Here is an 8,465-nt window from a genome sequence, read left to right on the forward strand (position 1 = left end):
TCGCTGTTCATGTGTATATTTCCACCTTTTTCTTCATAAGAAAATGCATATAGCAAGTCCGGAAAAATCACTGAGGGCGTCAACTATAGTTTATTTTTTTGAATGTAGGCAGCCAAACGAACATTTGCTCAAATTAATTGATTCAAATAAACTCATCATAGATACCAGATGAAATTTAGAATATACACCAGACGCGCGTTTCGTCAACAACATACTCATCAGTGACGCTCGAAACCCAAAAAGTAAAAAATGACAAATAAAGTACGAAGTTGAAGAGCATTTAGGACCAATATTCATAAAAGTTTTGCCAAATACAGCTAAGGTAATCTATGCCTGAGATAGAAAAAAGCGATATGTGAAAAACATTAAGACGACGTTCTACACACAGTGTATATATAGTGTTCCCTAGGTTCTCTTTGAGAATAACCACGACTGTTAATTTGTTAAGAAGAAACAAGTGTTAAGATAATTTTGAAATGTTCTTAATTTTATGATAGTATTGTTCATATGTTGTAGACTTAATAAACATAAATAGTTTGGTTGAACAGTGGTATATTTATGTTGCCTTTATGTTATGGCACTGAACAATTCAACAATTGTAGCGTTCTTAGAGAGCATAACTATTTTCGAACTTTGACAGAAAAATATTGTTTATTTCCTCTTAAAAGTTGCTTAAAACCTTGTTTTTATAACTTTAAACATCTCAAAATGTTAATGAATTTTACTGTTAGGTTCATTGTAAAGACCTAGCTAGACTATCAATTTGAAATACTATTCGTTGTTGTTTTTATTTTACGTTTTAATCTTATAACATGACATGTCTTTGTTGTAGAGTTCCATGACAACGACCATGTAGACCATTCGGAATACTTCGATATTCAGAAAATGGATTCTACCAAAAGGCACCCTCCTCCTGTTGATGAGAATGCTACACTATCAGGTATCCTTAAACTTTTGAATTTAAATAGCAAAAACTTTGTTGGAAATTTAAGGAATAATAGTACTGCAGTTAAAGAGTTTCCAGTTTTACTGGCGACAGATTTACGTCAGACACGCGTTTCGTCTACAAAATACTCGCTATTGATGCTCGAATAAACACAGTTAATAAGGCAAAATAAAGTACAAAGTTGAAATCCATTGAGGCACACAAATTCTAAACGTTTTGCAATTTATACTAAAGTTATCTATTTCTGAGGTAGAAAAGCTTTAGAATTTAAAACATTTAAAGTTTTGCAAACTGGTAATTTATAATTATGACTATATCTATAATAATTCATGTCAACACAGAAGTGATGACTACTGGATTGGTGATTCCTTCCGGGAATAAAAACTCCACCAGCAGTGGTATCAACCCAGTGGTTGTAAACAAACTCATCATATATTCCAGGAATGAAATGTTGTAAATGCGTTAGACGAGTTTTTCTACTATAAAGACACGTGATTGGTGCTCCAATAAAAAATGAATAAAAAGCCATATAAGGAGTAAGAAGTTCAATAGTATTGAGGGGCAAACATTCCTTCAAATTGTGCCAATTACATCTAAGATCATCCAAAGTGAAGGTTTTTACGTGACCTGTACGATTTAAACTTGGATAAAATCACATCAAATCTGGGATGAAAAACATTGTTACATGAAAATTGCATAAGGATTACTCAAATACTTTACAGTGTTAATACTAGTGTTGGCAACAGTTAACCGGTTAACCGTCAGATAGACCGAATATTGAATACCAAAAACGATAACCGGTTAACCGGACTTTTTTTTCAATTTTAATAGATTGTATATAAAAGTTTATTGTAATCAATAAATAATTTTATTCGATTTAAAATTATCGTATTTGTAATTATTTGACAGATCGATTGTCCAGTATATAATTGCTATTGTTAATAGAAAAATAACATAAAGTTAACTAGAACTTAGAACACTTGCCTATCAGCTCTGGGGAAGGTCTTAAGTAAACATAATTAGAATGCATGTTTTTTAAACAGTCACTTTCAGTAATCAGTAATCCGATTGAATTTGAGGATATCTTTCAATATAATATTGCGTATACCTCATCTAAATGTGCAACCTCCATCGAGCAAAGCTTTTGCATACTCTTAACGAAATGTTAACTAAAAAAAATGTGAAATGCAATTCAACATGAATGTAACTAATGTATACTTGATAATACGAGTAACAGGCTTGACCATTTCAAATTGACACAATCCACATTATTTTCTGACACATCAATAAAAATGAAAGAAACATCAGTTTCAGACATTTTCAATTTGACACGATTCTGAAATTTTTTTTATTTTTCAATCTGAAGTTATTACAAATTTCATAGTAGATACGGTGTATTATATTATTTAAGGTCAATTCCGCCAGGGAACTTCAAATCAAGCCTCATTATGCCAAAAGACGGTTTGTTTAAGACCTTTAAGTTTGTTCCTTTGGTATTTTTTGTCTCTCTTTTGAAATTTTACACCTCCTTGCAAAAGTACAGACGCGTATTGTACATAGAGGAATTTGTGTACAGTTAAAAATATATTTTGCGGAAGCAAAGTTATGAGAGTAATCAGATCTGCACACACTTTTAATGAATCGTGTAGCAGTCATGTGTACTCGTGTATGGCCGAGTAGAGATCGGAGAGTGGTCCAATGTAGTCGCGTAGAGATTGGGGTTTGTTCGAGTTGATCTGGAATAAAAAAAAATATAGAAGTCGTAGCGATCATGAAGCGATCGGGGATTGGTCGAGTTAATCGGGACTATATATCAAACAGGTTGGCGTTTACCGGCCAAATTCGATCTCTACACGATCCTTGTCCGATTAATTTGTCCGCTTTTCGACGAACTCTCGATCTCTTCTCGAATGACTGGCTTCTCGATCCTTACTCAAATGTTTTTGACATGTCAAAAACTCTCGGGTTTAAAGTCAGATCGATGACGACTTAAGAAGACCACCCCGATCATTATCGTCGATCGCCCCGATGATTAATCTGCCTTGATCGAGACAGATCCAGTTGGTCTGATCGGCCGTGTGAACATAGCTTTAAGTATGGTGTAGGCTACAGTCGAGTATTATCAAGAAAATTTCAGAACAATTCAGGCTGGTCGACTAAAAATCAGTACAGTCGAGTACAAATATAGGCCATTTCAGTCTTTAACTGGTTTGTAGTGTATTAAGATGATCGTTTATCGTTTAAAAAAAATTATCGATTTTATACAGGAAGGTCCTTATCAAAATTATGGTTAATAACATTAATACATTACAATAAACCTAAAACAAAACCCACAATTTAACATTATAAACAATGTGAATATATTATTCCGTCAGTACACCGTCATCATCCCTTTTATTGTCAATTATAATTTGTAGCTGAAGCAAAGATGGGGTAATTGAAAATGTTAGGGTAATTACGTATAATGCATTACAGTTTTCCATTTAATTGAATGTAATGTGTAATTGAGCCTTTTTGAGATTACATATAACAGTGTAATGGTAATTTCATTGGTTACAATGAAATATCATGTAGTGCTATATTACTTTTGAATTACATTTCAATTATATGTACTTTTATGGTTTTAATGATACGAAATTGTGTTAAGATAATGTATACATAAAACTGCTGCTAAATAAGTCTTATAACTTAAAACAAATGCGAGAATCAAATATTGGTGTTTTTCAGTTTTTAAGAATGATCTTCATCTTCATAGATTGATAACATGTATATACATACCATCAACACATGAATGTAAGGTTCAATGTCTTTCTTAGACATTTCATTTAGAAATTTAAATTACTGCACATAATCATTTTGTCAAATTAGTGTACACAAAGGGATTATAGAAATAACAATTATCAGCTGTAAAAACAAATGGCAATTAATCAGACTAAATGTGTAATAAAAAAAGGCTAGGGTCAATGCCACTACTAGTATTACATGTATGTTTGTTATTTAGCTAAACATTGCTCATATTTAGATATTATATATTTTTTGTACTAATTTTTTGATATTATGACAAGCATAATTTTGATTAGTTATAAACTTGTTATGTCTGTGTTGAAGAATGCCGTTTAATAGTTTTGTTATAAATACACACTACTGACTTAAGTGACAATTCATTATCCTGGATACATACAGAATATTCTGGTACCCTTAAGTAATGCAGACAAAATTTTGCAGTCATTGTGTTCAAATAGTGCTGCCATTTGTAGTATACAATTCATCCTGACATGAAAACACTTTTGATTTTATATGCTGCTATATAAATTTACGTAATTTGCTAATATGGTCAGTTTGATTCATGCCTTCAAATGATTTGGTATACGAGCCAGTCTGAGATATCAAAGCTACATATTTTTGTAATGAGTCTATATTTTGAATATGTATAAAATGCTAACACCCTTAATGGAGGCGGTAATATTATACAAAAATTATAATTTACATAATAAAGTGCAAGTACAAAATGTGTATGGTTAGTGTTGGTGGATGCGTTCAAATAATGTTGATATACGAGTCAACCTGATGTATCAATACTACTGATTTTTGTGTGCATGGTTCGTCAATATTTTGAATAAAAAGAGGACATGATGACACTTTTTATTCTTGCGGACAACATTTTGTTGTCATTTTGTTCCAATATTGCTGTATTTGTGTTATACAATCTATCCTGACAATGACCAAAATACTTATTTATTATGCAACTATATAGATTTATATGAAAAGTGAAAATATGGTCAGTTTTGGTCAAATAATTTTGTTATACAAGTCAGCCTGATGTATCAAAACTCCTGATTGTTTTGTGTTTCGTAAATATTTTGAATAAGATACGAACATGCTCGCACTCTATATTAACGCGGACAACATTTTGTAGTTATTGTGTTCCAATATGGCTGTCATCTTTATCATACGATCCGTCCTGACAAAGACATATAATTGATTTATGATGAAGCCATATACAGAAGGGTGCAGTCCTAACCTGTACAGCAAGTTAACTTGATAACCAGTAAATTGGACTGGTGAAAGTTAACCTATGACAGGATTTAGGACTGCTCTGACCAGTTTTGGGACAAATATTTAGTTAACTTGAAAAGCGGACTTGGTCCTAGGACTGTTAACAGATATAAGTTAACTTTGAAACCAGTCCTGTCATAATTTAACATAAGTTAACTTTGATTTGACAATTCCGATCGTAACCAAGTTAACTTTTGACTGGTCTAATCAACACATAAACATCGAAAATAAAAGTAAAATCAATACTTCTGTGATATAAACAGGATTAAATACATAATTTTGTAAATAAAGTACGAACTTTTTATACAAAATTATCCATGATCTGCCTTTCTATAGATTTCAAAACGATCCTGGTTGCAATTCTTATGGGCATTGAATATGTATTCCAATACCTATCAAATTCAACCATATTTGCATTTTATTATGTAAATATATCTATATATAGCCGCATAGTAAATCAGCCATATTGTTTATGTCAGGATTCAATGTATAATACAAATGACAGCAATATTGGAGTACAATAACTACAAATTTGTGTTTGCATAAATTTAGGATGCCAGCATGTCCTCCTTTTATTCAAAATATTGATATGTAACAAAATTTCAGTAGTTTTGATACCTCATGCTGACTTTAACAACAAAATCATTTGACCGCATCAACCAAAAACTGACCAAATGTGCACTTTAATTTGTAAATTTATATGCCCGCATAGTAAATCAGCCATATCTTTTTTTATGTCAAGATACAATGTATTATACAAATGACAGCAATATTGGAATACAATACCTACACATTTTTGTTCGCATACATTTAAGGTGCAAGCATATCCTCCTTTTAATTAAAATCATAATATAACAAAATTTAAGTAGTTTTGATACTTCATGCTCACTTGTACAACAAACTTATTTGACCGCATCAATCTAAACTGACCATATTTGCACTGTATGATATAAATCTATATATCTGCTAAATAATTCAGTAATACTTATGTCAGAATGTATTGTATAAAACAAATGACAGCAATATTAAAACACGTTGACTACAAATTTTTGTTCGCATAAATTCAGACTGCTACATGTCCTCCTTTTGTTCAAAATATTGATACGTAACAAAATTTCATTAGTTTTGATACCTTCGGCTGACTCCTTTAACAAAATCATTTGACCGTATCAATCAAAACTGACCATACTTGGACTTTGGTATGTAATTCTATATGGCTGCATTATAAGTTTTTATTAATGTCAGGATGGATTGTACCGGGCGCTTTTTTGTCTTCCCCTGGAGCTCCTGTGTGTATTTTCGTAGAACCGCAAAAGGAAGCAATAACATTGGAAAACAATGAATGCAAAATCTTTTTCGCATGGATTGAGAGTGTCAGCATTTCATCTCTGTATTCATAATATTGAACAGTCAATACATATAGTAATTCAGGATTGTGTGTAAAACAAAACTATTTGACCGCATTATTCAAGTATCAACACTGACATGTTTTAATTCATTTGTACTTTATAATAAAAAACAGTATATGAGGTTCTCTTCGGGGAATAGTATACTGTTAATATATTATGTCGGTTGATTGGTTTTGTTTGTAACTAAACGTCAAGTGGCAACTATTTCATTCAAGTGCACAACGAGTATATTTTTGGGACGTCCCATCTATCAATTATAATCGACAAAGACAAATATCTTGACAAATCTGACGAACTTGACGAGATTGTTGATAGTTTTACCAAACTTATGTTTCCGGACACAGTACAATTTTCGTTTGACTAGTTTGTGGAAAACAGAATCGTTAATCCAATGCAAACAAGGGGAATTACAATGAAATATCCATGCATTTAATGCATAAAGTAAAATTGAGGAAAAGACAGTAAAAAATGGGAAGCGAAGCAACGTCGACAATGATGTTGATATCCCATGATATAAGAATATTGTTCGAATGCGTTGGATAACCTTTCTATCCGACTTATAATTAAAGAAAAAACAAACTTTTAAATCTTTTATGATAGCTCTATGTGATTGTATAGCCAATGCTTTATATAAGTATATATTAAATGAAAAAAAAAAATTGTGTTGATATGTATAATATCTAGTAGAGTCTAGCGAGTAAAGACATTTGCTATATAGGCCTTCTGGGGAAAAACAATGCGAATGTTGTTTACATATTTTAATAAAGCTCACGTCTAATATGAAAAGCCTTAAACACGATAATCTGTCATAAGCAGACCTGTCCTCAGGTCTGGTCAGTAGAATACGTGTCCACATGTCATGCCAGAAGCAACCTGTCTAGGACAGGTCAGCAGCAGACCTATCTACATGTCTTGTCTGGGGCGGACCTGTCCTCAGGACTGGTCAAAAGTAGACAGGTCTGGTTTGGAACAGATCTGTCGATAGGTCTACAGCAGTCCTAAAAAAGCAGACCGTAGGTCTGGTCCACCAACGACGAAGTTAACTTGCTTGTCTGCTTAACAATTATCAAGTTCACTTAGAGAGCAATCAGCAAGTCTGCTCCAAGTGAACTTTTGTCAAGGTTAGGACAGCACCCATCTGTTTATTTACATGAACAAGTGCAAATATGGTTAGTTTTAGTTGATACGGCCATATCATTATGTTATACTTACCTGAGGTATCATAAATACTGCGGCTACAAGATTTCATACATGTAGTAGAATGCAAGTATTGTCAGATTTGGTTAATGCGGTCATATCATTTTGTTATATTTGAGTCAGTATGAGATGTGACAACTGCTGGATTTTGGTGATGATTTACTTATTTAAATAAAAAAAGGACATGCTTGAACTGTTTATTTGTGCAGAAAAAAATATAGTAAGAAACCTAGCACAAACAGAATAAATATCAATAACTTTACACCAATATTGCTTTCATTAATCATTATTATTTTGTACGATTTAAGTACTATTTGTTATTTAACAATTTTATCCGATAACCAAGTTTATAAGATATATTCTAAATTTTAAAACCTATTACAACTTATAACATTTGATATAAAGTACATATATATATAGGAAATAAAGCATTTAATAATATTGGAATACATATTCAATCTCCGTTACCAAATATCATTTCTGCTAGATAGAAAGGAAGATCACAGATAATAGTAGTGGACCTGTATCCATGTTAACTTTTTCGGCAATCATGAAAACATTCCTTATACTAAATCCGTTTTTCAAGTTAACTTGATTGTTGTCTTAGGACTCGTCGGAGCAGTCCATAATTCTATCACAGGTCAACTTTGACCAGTCAAAATATCAAGTTCATTTGCTGTACAGAATAGGACTACACCCATCTGTACATCTTGTTGATTTCAAGGATTCTTGCATTTTCTTCTGTTCATACAAAAATTGAATTCCATTTTGAACCTATCAGGCGTTACGATTCCAAGACAAAATACAAATGAATGTTTGTTTGTTAGTTATAAAACTTTCATTTAGTCTTTATTTTA

Source organism: Mytilus galloprovincialis, chromosome 12, assembly GCF_965363235.1.
Source record: "Mytilus galloprovincialis chromosome 12, xbMytGall1.hap1.1, whole genome shotgun sequence".
In the NCBI taxonomy this organism is placed as follows: Eukaryota; Metazoa; Mollusca; class Bivalvia; order Mytilida; family Mytilidae; genus Mytilus; species Mytilus galloprovincialis.